This window comes from Marmota monax, unplaced genomic scaffold (genome assembly GCF_021218885.2).
Source record: "Marmota monax isolate L192 unplaced genomic scaffold, Marmota_monax_Labrador192_F-V1.1 WCK01_AAM20220418_F8-fsc00217, whole genome shotgun sequence".
Lineage (NCBI taxonomy): Eukaryota > Metazoa > Chordata > Mammalia > Rodentia > Sciuridae > Marmota > Marmota monax.
In genome coordinates, this window is record NW_026692031.1 from 1973137 (window position 1) to 1988298 (window position 15162).

The window sequence follows — 15162 nt, forward strand, 5'->3', positions numbered from 1 at the left end:
CTGGACCTACTTCCCACCGCCCTCTCATGGCGCCCTCTCCCCTCGTCCCCAACCCCACCGCCACCTCTAATCCATCCCAACCTGCATCCGTGGTCAGGCAAGCCCAGCAGGCACTTACTGAATGAACCACTGTATACACTGTATGCAGCTGGCCCTCCAAATCCAGGTTTCCATATCTGCAGATCCAACCAACTGCGGGTTGATATTTTTCTCAATTGTGTCTATGCTGAACATGAGCAGACTTTTTTATCATCTGTATTCCGTAGACCGTACAGCGTAACAACTATTTGCAATACATTTCTATCGTATCAGTTATTCTAAGTAATCCAGAGATGACTTAAAGTAGGTGGGAAGATGGTGTAGGTTCTATGCAAATATTGTGCCATTTTATGTAAGAGACTTGGGGATTGGGGTTTGGGGGACGTGTCCTGAAACCAATGCCCCACAGATAACTGAAGCATGAATGCACTTCCTGATTTCAGAGCAACACTCAAAGTCCTCAGCCACCCACACAGCAAATGTCACATGGAGGTACAGTGGATTGGGCCTCAACAAAACTTGGGTCTGGTAGCAGGCATAGGCTGGAGGAGACAGGGGGCGTCTAACAAATGGACCAACGTGGTTGAGAGGAGGCATTTTTTGCAGTCAAGCTAAATACCTAGGGTAGCACCCCCCAAGGAGCATGGTAAGTGTTTCCAGCAAGTTCCCTTCATTCAACCACTATTTTAAAAATCATGCTTAATTTTATCAGATTGACTCATGCACATAGTATTGTAAAAGAACACACTGAGACCTGGTTTGGGGTTGCATGCCTGTGATCTCAGCAACTTGTGAGGCCGAGGTAGGAGGATGGGAAGTTTGAGACCAGCCTCAGCAATTGAGAGACAGACCCTCAGCAACTTAGTGAGACCCCATCTCAAAATTTTTAAAAAAATGAAATAAAAAGGACTGGGGATGTAGCTCAGTGGTTGTTTTAGTCAGTTTTTTCGCTGCTGTGACTGAATGACCCAACCGGAACAATCGTGGAGGAGGAAATGTCTATTTGAGGGCTCACGATTTCAGAGGTCCCCTTCCACAGACAGCCAGCTCCATTCCACAGGGGCTCCAGGTGGCTGAGCATCTGGGAGGAAGACAGTGGCAGAGGGAAGCAGCTCACATGGTGATCAGCGAGCAGAGAAAGAGACGCCCCTCTCCAGAAACAAGTATGTCCCCCGTGGCCACGCCCCCAAGGAGCCACCTCCTCCAGCCACACCCCACCTGCCTCCAGTCACCACTCAGTGAATCCCATCGGGGACCAATTGACTGAATAGGTTAAGGCTACAACCCAATCATTTCTCCTCCAAAGCTTCTTGCATTGTCGCAGTGTGAGCTTTTGGGGGACACCTCGTATCCAGACCATAACAGTGACAAAGCACCCCTGGGTACAATGACAAGTATCACTGCCCCCCCCAAAAAAGTACACATTGAAAGCTACAAAACATTGTTGAAAGAAATTAAAGAAGACATAAGTAAGTAGAGAGATACAGGGGCTGGGGTTGTGGCTCAGTGATAGAACTCTTGCCTAGCATGTGTGAGGCACCGGGTTCGATTCTCACACTGCATACAAACAAATAAATAAAAGTAAAGGCTCATCCACAACTAAATATATATATTTTAATAGAGATACACCAAAATCTTGAGACAGGAGATTTAATAATAAATAATAATTCTCTTGCATTCAATGTCATCCCAGCCAAAATCCCACAGACCATATTGTAGAAATTGACAAGTTAATTCTAAGATTAATGTGGAAATAAAAATGACCTGTATTAGCCAGTCAGGTACGAAGAGGAGCAAGTTGGAAGATTAAGGCTACCTGATCTCAAGACTTGCCATGAAGCTCCGGTTCTCAAGAGGGTGTGTTGCGGCATCAGAGCAGAGAGCTGGTGGAACAGAATTGGGCAGTCAATCCACACCTGTGCACGGTGATTTTCGGCAAAGGCAGTTGTGACACTACTCACTGGAGAAAAGATCTTTTTTTCAACAGATGGGGGATAATTGAACATGCACTTATGTACGTACACACATGCACAGACACTCACGTTCACATAAATGAGCTTCTATATGATCTGTACTTCAAGACATATCCAAAAAAAAAAAAAAAAACAGCTCAAATGAACCAGACCTGTGTTTAAAACCTAAAGCTACAAAATTTCTAGGAGAAAGCCTGTGTAGCCTTGGACTCTCAGATTCATAAACTGGACTTCATCCCAATTAAAACTGCTCTTGAAAAGACACTGTTAAAAAGAATGAAAAGACAAGCAATAGTCTGGGAGAAAATATTTGCAATTCTTATATCTGATGGAGGACTTTTATTTAGCATAGACAAAGAACTCTCAAAAGTCACTCCTGTCATCCCAGCAGCTCTGGAGGCTGAGGCAGGAGGATCACGAGTTCAAGGCCAGCCTCAGCGACTTAGTGAGGCCCTAAGCAACTCACGAATTAAACCCCTGGGTTTAATTCCCAGTACCAAAAAAAAAAAAATCTCAAAAGTCAATAAGAAAAAAAATTCTCATAACGTGCAGTATGGACATGGAAGCAAGAGAAACGGTAACTTTTTACAGTGGAGAAACTCAGCAGACTCTCCTCGACCGAAGGTCAAGGTCAACATCACAGGAGGAGTTGTGCTGGCAGTGTTAGGTGACAAGAGTGACCCTTCGCCTCTGTGATCTGCCCCCAAAAGCCCATGTTGCTGGTGTACTGAAGTAACTCCCCATCAGATTTAGGTGAAGATCTGGACATTTCAGTTTCTACCTCCTTAAAAAACCTAAAAAGGTCTTTTAAAACCCCACCAAAGACCAAAAAAAAAAAACAAAACACACAGACTTTGAAAAGGCACCAAGAAAGGTTTATATCATTGTTTCGCTATTGCTGTGGCCTGAAAAACTGTTAGCGATTCCTCTGTTAAATCAGAAGCACCTTATCATTTGGTCCGATCCTGGCTAAAACCAGCAGTGGAGACCAACCATCTTTTTAAGTCCCCTCTCAGTCTAAATTTCATGACAGTCTCCATTTGTTAAAATTTTCCGTGGCCTTGGAGGGGACAGGTCAGGGTTTCCCAGAGCTGATGATAAGGGCTGAGAATTTGCTAGACCAGGTGTGTTCATTTGAAAGGTTCCTGTAAGTTCTGTGTTTTTTGGAGAAATGATGAAGCAATTGCAAAGAAAAAAGAAAAATTGTTCCAGAGATCAAATCTCTGTGCAGAAGGTTCCAGAATGTTTCAACGACTGTCTAGAGTGCAGTTCCACACCAGGCACCGGTGGGTTCCAGCCCCCTGGAATCGCCTCCAGCCTGGGCCACTGTGCACAGTTGCTCCTTTTGAGAAGCCGGCTGTTTCCAAACCCGCTCCTCTTGCCCTTGTTTCCTGGGATGGGAAGATGCTCCTGTGTTTCTCTGAAAGCTCTTGCAAGTCCCCCTCCCCCAGCATTGCCACCACGTCATCAAGGCCACTTGTGCCAGATGGTATCTTCAAATGTTGCCCAAGGGCCTCCCACACTCCCCACAGAGCGTGCCCTTGTGCCCACCAGCTCAGTTCAGGGTCCTGCACAGTGTGTTTCCGTGGCGCGTCTCTGTTCTAGACAGTGCCTCCCAATCCCCCACGGCACATCCCAGCCGCCAGGAGCCTCATGTCCCCCCAGGGCTGCCATCACTGAACCCAGCACCCTGAGCCCCAATCCTGGCTCTGCATCCTGCTTCTCTTGTCTGTGCCGCCTTTGGCTCTTCACTGCCTGCTCTCACATCTCAGCCTCCCTCAGCCCTCAAAGTCCAGCTTGGGCTTTGGACGGTAGGTCTTCCCATTTATGGAATTCTACCCCATTTGACTTCATCCCACAGACTTTGGAGGTAGAGAGCCTTTAAGGGCAAATAAACACTATGTTCCACATACAATTGTGCTTGTGTTTTCCTGATGACCCAGGAAATTAGATATCTCTATGACCATGTTTGACAGAAGAGAAAACTGGGGGTCAGAGTGGTTCAGGGACTCATCCTAGGGAAAATCCTCAGAAGCAGCAGATTAAGGATCTGAACCCCAATCTCTGAGTTTGCAATTACTCAGTGTTTGTGCCTGGGAGTTTCCTGACCCCTCCTTGCTGGAAGAGCCAAGGGGGGTCAGAGAACTCTAGGGAGTAGCCCGCCCTTTGTCCCACATCTCAACCACTATTATTATCTGTGTTACCGTTGACCTTCCTTTGAGATGTTTCTCAAATAAGAAAAACTTAAAAGCAGTGGCCCAGGGCCCTGCTACTTAATGACTTAGGGGTGGGAACTCTGTCCCCTCCCCTGATTCCTAAGTGCAGAGCAAGGCAGAGAGCATAAACTCGTTGTCATTTCAGTTGAAATTGAGACAAAGATAGGAGGACTCCCGAAGAGGCGTGTGTGACAGTCGTAGACGCGCCCCCCCACTCTGTCCTGGCCCCAGTGAGGGGGCACTCTATCTCCCCTGCCCTTAATCTAGGCTCTGTGACCGGGTGGCAAATAGACGGTGGCAGGGAGGGGCAGGTCTGACCCCGGGAGAGGACGGCCTCGGCGCCCTGTGTCTGAGGAGAGGTGCTCTTGGCCCCAGCCCTTGGCGGGGGGAGCCGTGAATGGCCAGCAGGTCACTGGACAGCACCCCCAGGCGCCCATCTGGCAGATGTGGTGGGCACCTGGGGAGCCCTGTCCTGCGCAAGTTGAGAGCTCTGCCCCGCCTTGTGGATAGCTTGTCCTCTGCTTACTCAAACGGTCGTCCCCTTGTGCTCAAACGTCCCCTTCTATGAGGACACCTTTAGACTGGGCGACAGCCCACCCTAACGTCCCTATTCTCACTTGATTGTCCACAAAGACCTTATTTCCAAATGAGGTCACATTCTGAGAACCGGAGGTCAGAACCGCAGGAGGTCCTTTGGGGGAGGACAGGACTCCACCCCCGCAGCCTGGGCTGGTGAAAGGTGAGGAGAGGTCTCAGCACCGGGACGTGAACGCACTTCCGACCCCCCGGGCTCCTAGCTGGGCTCCCCTGGGCTCCGGCAGCCTCTCTGACGGAGCAGCAAGCTCTCACACTGGCCTGGGGTCTCCGCGGACACCGGACCATGACCTCCCTGAGCAGGAAGAAGCCCAAGACAGCTGACTGTCAGCAGTTAGCACATGCCACAGCGGAGCTGAGTCCCTGGCCATGATTCCCTGTGCAGTCCTTCAGCAACCCCGGGAACGAGAGGTGACAGAGGGGTGCCAACTCCAGAGAACCTACGCTTACTGGCCACACAAGGCTCCTGTAGAGACTTTTCTCAGTGCCCAGCATCACAGTGGGACAAGGGGTCAGGAGGTAGCATTCAGTGGGTGCAGTATTATTGCCTGATTCTGTGAAGCAGCATGACTCAAATACAGAAGGCAGAGAGGACAGGAAACACACAGGACCCGCACCAAACACACTAACTTGCTTTCTATGACTTTGCACTGGAGGAGTTGAGAAATCCAAGTACAGAAACCGAGTCCTACATATACACAGTGGAACACTATTCAGCCCTACAAAAGAATGAAATCCTGTCTTTTACAACAACATGGGTAGAACTGGAGATCAGTAAATAAGCCAGACACAGAAGAATTATCATCATATGATCTCACTCAAGTGTGGAATCTATAAATGTTGCTCTCATAGAACAAGAGAGTAAAATGGTGGCTACTAGAGGCTGCAGGGGGTGGGAGAGAGGGGTAAATTTAATCAGATAATGTGCATTTCCAAAAACTAGAAGAAAGGATTTTGAAAGTTTTTACCAAAAAGAAATGGTACCTAATTGGAGAGATAGATATGTTTATCTTGATTGAAACATCACACAATGGACACATGTATCAAAACATCACATTGTGGTAGATACGTGTAATAAGATTTATAATGCAAAAACCAGTACATGTATAAAGACATGAATTGGCGTGAACACACTTTATTGAAAAAGATATGAAAAACTGTGCTCTATCTGTGTAATAAGAATTGTAATGCATTCTGCTGTCATGTATTTAAAAAAATAAAATCAATTCAATAAAAAAAATCACACGGCACCATTAATAAGTACAGTTTGTATTTTATGTGTCAGTTAAAAAATAAATTTTTAAAAAAAGAAAACAAAAAACCCACTGGAGAGCTGTACCTTTGACAAAACCTCTCGAGGGTCCCTCTTTTCACCTGCCTTTCTGTACCCAGCACCCCAGGGAAGTGGCAAAGTGGGGAGTGACATTTGAGAAAGTGGCCCCCTGAGCCCAACTCTGGGCCCAAATCCCCTCTCTTATCCTCTGCTGTCCGCAGGTGGCCACGGACACATAACTCAAACTGTCTGCGCCTCCATTTCTTCAGTGGCAAGATGTGATCAAGACAAAGTCCACTTTGAGTTGAATGTCACGCAGGGTGAGAGGTGGGGTTCCATGTCATTCTGCTCCATATGGATCTCCACTGTCCCCAGCACCATTTGTTGAAGAGGCGCTCCTGTCTCCGACGTATGTCCATGGTGCCTTCGCCTAGTGGGAGACCGCAGCGTTTACGTGGGCGTGTCTCTGTGCCCTCCGCTATGCTCCTTGGTCTCCGTGCCGTGCTGCTTGTGCGACGGTAGCTCTGTACTGTAGCTTAAGGTCTGAGATTGTGTTGCCTCCTGCTTCATCTTTCTCGCTAAGGATAGGTTCGTCTCTTCTGAGCCTCTTCTTTTTTCCAAATAAATTTCACGACTGCCTTTTCTATTTCTATGAAGAACGCCACTGGAATTCAATAGAAATTGCATGAAATCTGTACAGCACACTTGGTAACATGACCCTTCTGACAATATGAATTCTGCCTCTCCAAGAACTTGGGAGAGATTTCCATCTTGTAAGTCCTTCGATTTTTTTCTTTACTGTTCTGTAGTTTTCGTTGTAGAGGTCTTTCACCCCTGGTTACCAAGGGTTTCTGTTGTTGTTGCTTTGATTTGTTTAGTTTTTCTGTTTATTTATTGGTTGGAGGCTCTTGTGAATGGGACAGTTTTCCTAATTTCTCTTTCCCCTAATTCGTCATTGGTGTATAACAACGCAATTGATTTGTGGGTGCTCGTTTTGCATCCTGCTACTTTGCTGAATTCGTTTATGACTTCTAGAAGTTTCCTGGTGGAATTTTTGGGGGTCTCCTAAATATAGGATCATGTTGTTGGCAAACAGAGATGGTTTGAGCTCTTCTTTTCCTATCTGTATCCCTCTAGTGTCTTTTTCTGTCTAATTGCTGGCTATAGTTTCAAGGACTGTTGAATAGAAGTGGTAAAAACAGGTCATCCCTATCTTGTTCCAGTTTTTAGAGGGAATGCTTTCAGTTTTTCTCTGTTTAGAATTACGTTAATTTTATTAAAATGGACTCTAGTGCCATGTATAATTTAAAAAGAACCAATAAAAAATCTAGTAAGGCTTTAAAAAAAAGAAGAAGAAGAAGCATTTGGAGATTTTTTTTTTCTTAAAATCAATATTTTCAGTGTCAGGCTAATCTGATGACTTCATACAAGTGTTTGCTGTGACTTCCCGGCCCCTGATGCACCCAGGTGGGGGGGGGGGGGGTGAGAAATCTCTATTTCAAAGAGTCTTTTTTTTCTGATTTTGCTGATTTCGAAATCGTCAAGGCTGGCTTTTTGCAGATATGGTGGGATCGTCATCTTCTCCGCCTCTTGGGGCTGAGAGCCATCCCCCCCACCCCCGGGAGCTTGAGGCCACCATTGCTATCATTTTTTTATGTTTGCACTGTGAGTATAAAATCTCCAGTACTTGGCTCCTCTGCCATCGTCACAGATTGTCACAAACTGTTCACTCGGAGAGTTCAGGTTGGCTAAAGCCAGGTCAAGTCCGGACACCCAGCACGTGTCCCTTGCAAAACTGCAAACAACCCCAACGCACACGTGCCTCTGAACACGCACAGCGTGAACCAGGCTCCATAGTGAACGCTTGTGAAGTTCGATTTCTTGTGCATTTTTAAATTGAAAAATATCCAGAAGGGGCTTCTCTGTGCACCCCGAATTGGTGTCCACTGCCTCGGAAGGGCCCAGGGCATTCTTCTAAAATTTGTTTTTGTGTTCCTAACAAGGAGGCTCTTGGCTTTGATAAGTGCAGTCTGCAGAGGTGCAGGAGGGACCCAAAGCCATTTCACAAAGAGATAAGCCCAGAGCGCACCCGATCCTCTTAGGCCTTGTGAACTCAGGACAGACGCCCAGGACAGGCAGGTCAAGGCGCAAGCATGACCTTCAGAGTCGTTCGTCTCCACCTGCAGGGAGGGAGCCTCTGCCCCAACCAAGCGGGGGTAGCTTTGGCACGTATCCCTGGGAGGGTTTCTCTGTTTCCAATGAATCCAGCACCAGGTGCACCCAAACACCAGCACTTGGCTTTTCCTGCCTGTGTAAAGAAACGCGAGGTCAGGGCACTGGTCAGAGACCTCCAAGACAAGATGACCGTGGCCAGGTGCCTCCCCAACCCTGCCTCCCATCCTAACGGCCACAGCTCTTGACCGAGACTCCCCCCTGCACAGGGAAGATATCCGGACGAGAGACACAAAGAAAGTCCGTTGACTACTCACCCTCAAAAGATGGGCCCTGAGCCCTCGGTCTCACCCTGCAGCCCTTGGGGTTCTCATGATCTCTCGAAACCGACCACCTTCTAAGAGAAACCGTGGAGTGAATATAAAACTGGACACCTCGGGCTGAATTCTGTGAAAGACTTCAGGAGTTCAGAGAAAGAATGCACAGAGACTAGCAAGTGGACAGTCAGTCAGGGACGTTCTTGCAGGAAGGGGCCGGAGGGCAAAGACCAGCGGGGAGCATTCTGGGTGGAGCGAGCCCCAGTAAGTGGCAGTTCTCACCCTGAACCCGCGGCCGTGTCCTCGGCTCCTAGGAGTCTTCGTGCACCCGAACCAGCTGGGAGGCGCGTTGAGCCCCGACCGCTGGACCCCACCCTGGAGCTTCTGGTGGAGCAGATGGGCCGGGCCAAGAGCGAGGTTTCACCACGAGTTTCCAGGAGCCGTGGCTTTTGCCGCTGGCCCATCCCCACCCACCTGCCCCATTAACGTCTCCTTTCCTGCTTTCCGAGTCAGACCACGGAAGGCAGTGGACTTGGATAAGCCAACCACACGAAGCTCCCCACTCCATATCTCCAAGGGGCTGCCCAGGTGGCTTCCAGGGACTGAGGTGGACTCACGTTGAGTAAGGGCCCCGGGGGCTTCCTGGGATGGATGATCTCATCGGCTCAGACACGAAGCACTGCCCCGGGCTTTCTAGGAACTGGATTTTTCTGCTCATATTTCTCATAAGCTATTCAGGGGGACAGGGCTCCCACCGGGAACCGTGAGCCACGCAAAATGGGACCACTGTGGGTGTTTAGGGGAAGAGCCTGGGGGGGAATCTCCAAAGCCAAGTCATATTTCCTTCTTATTCTAGTTCAGAGAAAGGAGGCCTCCTCGCCCTCGGTCACCTAGAGTGAGCTCAGGCCCCGGCTGGGAGGCAGGAGGACACCATTCTGCAGGGGTGGCCCTGCCCCAGCCGGCCACAGCAGCGTCAGGAGCCATGGAAACCCACAGGGCGTGTCCATCTTCTCCGGGCTGACCTAGAGCAGGGCCTCCGCCTTCCCTTTGAAGTTCCACAGTCACACAGCGGGGTGCCCTGCTCACTTGGGTCTGACCCTGGCCCAACCCCACCGAGTGTCCCAGTTTCACATCCTGTCCCCAAAGCACCCAGTAAATGTACCGTTGCCCTGTGTCAGGTTTTAACACTGAGATCATAGAACCTGGAGCCTTGGGGCATTATGCACCTGCAAATTTGAAAGTTTTTCAGGAATTTAATGTGGGCATGAGTTGGCCTGGGGAAGGGAGCCTCTTTTGAAAGAGTGTGTTAAGGCTGCAGTGCCTGCCCCCCCACCCCCAACTGACAGGTAAAAATGACAGATTCTGTTGTTTTATTGGTTTATCTAGAACTTTCAGCTCATTTTCCCACGGTGCGTGAGCACCTCTTGAAAATAAACGTGTGAGTCCACCCCAATCTTTCTCTTCTTTCCCCCATCTCCAGGAAGCGACGTTGCTGAGCTCGCTGGAGACCCCCAAGGACGAGTGTGAAAGGACTCTTTGGACCTCCATCTGAACACATCTCAAATTTTTCAACCCCCTGAGCATTTTAGGCTTCTCCTCAAAACTCTGAATTAACAGAAGGCATTATCAGAGAGTGGGGTTTGAGCTATTTCGGAAGCCCTATGCACAGAGAGGTGCCCTCCCGGGGTGCTCCCCGCCTGCCTGCACCTGCAGCAGACTCCCGTGGAAAGCGGGTGCCCACTGCGGGGAGAGGCAGAAGTTCCTGGGGACACCCAGGAACTGGGCCTGTCGATACGCATGAACATGGGGAACCCTTTTGTTTTTTCATATCCAGTTCCTGCAGGGAGCAGGGCCAAGGGCCATGAATCTCAGTGATGGAAATTACTGAGCGTGTGAATCAGGGGTCTCTAGAAAAGCAGAACCCAGAGGATGTGTATCTAAAGAAAGAGGAGTTGGCTCCTGTGTGCATGCTGGAGACCCAGGAGAGCTGATGGTGCGGTTCCAGTCAGAAAAGACCTGGGAAGAGACGATATTTCAGTTCAAGTCCAAGGGCAGAAAAGACTGATGTCCCGGCCCAGGTGGCCAAGCAGAAGAGGTTCCCTCTTCCTCCAACACTGTTTTAGCAATACTGGCGACTGATTAGGCAAGGCCCACCTACATTGGGGAGGATCGCATGCTTTTCTCAGTCTACAGACACAAATGATAATCTCACCCAGAAACACCCACAGATGCACCCAGAATAATGTTTGACCAAATATCTGGGCACCTGGTAACCCAGCCAAGTTGACACCATCCTGCTGAGTATGTGAGAGGCCATAGCATGCCCCAAATGCCATGGCCTGGGCAGGGCCATGTGGACCAGTGGCCATCTGAAGAAAAAAGCAGGACGTACTCTGTGTGTGCTGGAAACCCTGGTAAAGGAGCAGCTTCATCCACCAAAAGCCCTTGGCCCCATGCAGTACCAGGAAGCTGCAGGTCCTCCACCAGGGCCGTCTCACCAGGCCCAGCAGCATTGTGACAAATTCAGCTTCCTGCTCACTAGGGACAGGCCAGGAGCATGTTCTAACCAGGTGCAGCCCTGAGCCACGTTTCCACCCAACATGACTGCAGCTCAAGCCGGCATCCGGCTCCCCAGGGCTCAGTCGGACCAGGAGGTCAGGGGGCAGCTCTACCAGATCCCTGATCATGTGCTCAGCTGCTTTCCGGAATGTGCTGGCCTTTATGGAATGCCAAGCATCCAGGGCCTGACTGGGCTCGGGGAAGTCTCTGCCAAGCTACATAAATGCATCCCAGCCTTCCAGGGGCTAGAAGGCTCGAGTCCCAAAGCCCTTCCCTTCCCCCTACTCCTTTTCCCACACTAATTTCCTGGGACCCTTCTCGGCCTCCCGTCTGGAGAACTGAGCTCAACACCCGGGTGGCTAGAGGCTTCAACCTCCACCCAGCGAGGGGCGTTTACCCTGCAGAGGAGACTTTGATAATATAATAGATCCCATGAGTCATGAGGTTTCATCTCCAATGGGGACTGACAGGCTGAAAGAGGCAGGGAGGGGCGTTCCCTTGGGGCTCCTTGTGTGCAGAGGGGGTCTCCTGTGGACCCAGATGGGAGGGCAGACCAACATGCAGACAAAACTGGCTTCAGACCCTGGACCAGCCTGCGGTGCAGACCCTGAGGACTACAGACCCGGCTTAGGACCTGTGCACAGCCAGCCCCCTGCCAAGTGAGGAGCTCCCCGCTGAGGAGCTGGAGTCTGGGTTGGGCTCCATGGAGACCCGGGTGCAGCTCAGGCGGTGGAGGCTGCAGTCCTCTAGTGCTGACTCAGCCTCCACTCCTCCTGCAAGCCCGCCTCCCTGAGCAGGGGAGCCGCTCCAGAATGCACATTCTGTTTCCATCTGTGCTGTCCCGAGGGTTTTGCAAAGGCTTTCCCAGTGGGTGGGTGTTTCTCCTCGGCACTAGAGACAAAAAAGCAAGATGTCACAGCACATCAGAGCAGGAAGGAGCCCAGGGCTCCCCACCTGCCTAGGACTCAGGCTGGCAGACTCCCAGCCCCCTCCCCCACGCCATGTCCCAACCCCCTTTCTACCTCCTCCACCCCAGTCATCTCCCTTTTCCCCTCCATGCACTCCCCCCCGCCTCCCCACCTCACCTTTCCCAGCCCACCCTCCTCCCTCACCTCCTCCCCATCCCTTTCCACCCCCACTCCTCATCCCTCCTCCCCCTCGCTCCTCCCACCTCTCCTTCTGCATGCATCTGACCACCCCAGCTCTTCTCCCATCCCACCCCCACCCCATCCTCCTTCCTACTCCCCCCACCTCACTCCGCAGTCCTTGGTTCTGCACCTGACATAGCAGAACATCCAGAAAGAACCACCACTGTGTGCCCACATCTCACACCTGGGATTCCTGGCTGTCCCTGGGGCTCGCCTGGCTCTCCTGTGGCACGCTCTGGGGTCTTTTCTCCAGCCACCCAGACTTGACTGCTCTCTGTGATGCATGGCACTGGAGACAGGGCAACCGTGGTGACCACCACTGGTCGCCCTCCCAGGTGAGACCCACTTCCTGGCCAGGTGGCTACTCTCTGTGGAGTCTGGAGATGTCCTTCCCCATGTGTCAGAGCCCCAGCCAAGCTCAACTTGCCACCTGAGCCACCTGGTTCCTGCTGAGCTCTCCAGGGCCCTGGCCACTTCCCGGGGGGACAGGCACCCATGTGACACTCCCCAACAGGACAGTGCAGCTCCTGGAGGTGCCTCCCAGAAAAGGAGCGTCAGCCCCCAGGACAGACTCCAGTCCCTGCTCTGGAAGATGGACAGGGAGGCTGCTTGGAGTTCACCACCATGCCATCGGCTCAAGAGCAACCCTGGGCTCCAGTCTTCACTGAGCAACCTCATAGAGGGGGCCCAGGGCCAGAGAGGAGCTTGGGGACTCCCGTGGGGCAGCCCAGGCTCCAGATCCTCTGTTGGGACAGCTCAGCTACAACTCAACAAAACAGAGGTCCCCCACAGAGTCTAACTGTGTCTCTAGCTCCTGAAAGCAGGGAGCCCCTCACCTGTCCAGGGCTGCCAGATGTGGCCGAATCCCAGATCACCCGGGGATGGTGCCACACGCGGGACTCAGCATCCAGACTCCTGCTGTCCTAGCCTAATGCCCGGCTGATGATCTGAGTTTTGTAAGTCAGACTCTCAGCCCATTTCCGAGTGGTAATGTATCCATGATCCCTGTTCTAGGTGTCACTCCATCGGGGCTGGATGGGGAAGGAAGTGTCGTCATCTCTAGGAGCACTCACCACATCCAAGCCCGTGACAACGTAGAGGTACAGCTGAGAAAAATGTCAAGCTCGGGGGGCAGTCGGTGCCCGGGCGTTGGATGCCTTGAATGCTTCTTCTCGCTTCCAGGTCACATTCCAGGAAATCAGTACGTGCTGAAGCATGTACTACAGGAGGGCAGCAAGACCCTGCCTGGGAAAGCTGAAGCAGTTTCCATTTTGATCCTGGAGGAAAAAAAGAAAGAAATACCTGGGAATTGCAATGAGGAGTCCTGTCCCTTTGTCCCGGCACGAAGCCGAGAAATACTCAGGATCTAGAAGAACAGAAGTCACACTGGAGGAGTTTTGCGCTGGTCCCCTCTCTGTGCCGGACTCGTGTATCTGTGCTCTTTCCTCGGAGATTGCCCACCCCTACTGTTTGCTTTTCCTTTTATTATTTCCCCAGAGACAGACCTGACTGCTGCCTGACTTTGGAGAACTATCCATGGAGCCAAATAAAGCAACCCTGAATCCCTGCCCTGCACTGGGCTCTGGATATTATCCTTTAACAACCTACAAAAGGAAGTCACCCTCAAGCATGTGGTCAGCGGGCACCCACTAGATAAGAGGCCTGAGTCAGAGTCCCTTCGGTGCAACACGTTACCCACACTCGGATGCTCACACAACGATCGTCCTTTATGTTGCTCGAGGTTCCTTTGGGCCAGGAGGTCAAGCCAGGGAGCAGCAGAGGGCTTGCTTTGCTCTGTGGGCACTCTGAAGGCCTGTCCCTCAGGTCTGGAGGTCTATGCTGATGGTTGAATTGGGGCTGAGACACCTCCACGTGGCCTCTTCTTGTGGCCTGGGCTTCCTCACAAGATGGCAGCTGGGTTTCAAGAACAACTGTTGTAAGAGCAAAAGAGCTGTGAGACCAAGCAGAAACTGGAAGGACATTCAGGATCTAGTTATGAAAGGCACAGGTGGTCACCTCTGCCATCTTCTCTTGAATGAGGTAGCAGCAAATGCCTGCCTGGGTCCAAAGTGAGCGAGCACAGCCCTGCCCCCCCCCCTCCACGGAGGATGAAATACACAGTGAGTACCTTGGAGGATGTCACCTATCCCAGTGACGGGCCACCAGGACCCTCTGTCCTCACATGGTCAACGCTGCAGCTACCATGCCTGTCGACCTGTTCTCGATTTCTCTTCCAAGTCCACTTCTACACCAAGAAAATCTGCTTGTTATGATTCCACCCAGCAAAGGGAGTTTGGCCTCGGGCCCGTCCTGCAATTGCTTCTGTGCTTTCAATTCACATCCGGAATTTAGAGGGGGGAGGAACATAGCCAGTGTCTTCAAGGTGGCCCCTCTTGGAATTATGGCTGAGCACTTTCTCCACTAATGACCGCTGACAATAAGTCGGAATTTCCCCCTCCCCCGCTTCCGGGGGAAGCTGTCATGACTAATTGCAGCGCAGTGTCTCAGGGACCAGGGCTGGTGGAGGCCACCCCACGGGACGGCCACCCGGGGCAGCTGCCTCTGCGGCCAGACAGGAGCTTGATCTGGGCCAGGCGATTCCCTCCGACCTCCCTCCCCATCTCCACAGAGGGTCTGGCCATCGCGGTCCCCGCAGGGTGCGTATCAGGTGTGTGGCCCCGAGTCCCCCCCCCCCCCCGCGTCTGTGTTGTTCCATGAGGCGATGAGCACCGCTCAGCAGATGCAAAACAAGCCAGGCCCCAGCTGACGAGGCTTTTCTGTCTGCCCACTAATTGCAGTCTTCAGTGAGCTGCGTCTGACCCCGAAAAATTCCATTCTGACAGACTCTACCCGGCCCCCAGCTTCCCGCGC

General features: G+C 51.5%; 1 long non-coding RNA gene across 1 annotated transcript; it reads right to left on the reverse strand.

The window, feature by feature from the left end:
- Nucleotides 1-9079: 9079 nt before the first annotated feature.
- LOC124099039 (uncharacterized) lies at nt 9080-14931 on the reverse strand. The gene is made up of 5 exons (XR_006853794.1): nt 14420-14931; nt 14005-14222; nt 13365-13568; nt 12476-12580; nt 9080-12034 (listed from the first exon to the last, which is right to left on the reverse strand). It is a non-coding gene; the product is annotated as an uncharacterized LOC124099039 (long non-coding RNA).
- Between the last annotated feature and the right edge of the window lie 231 nt (nt 14932-15162).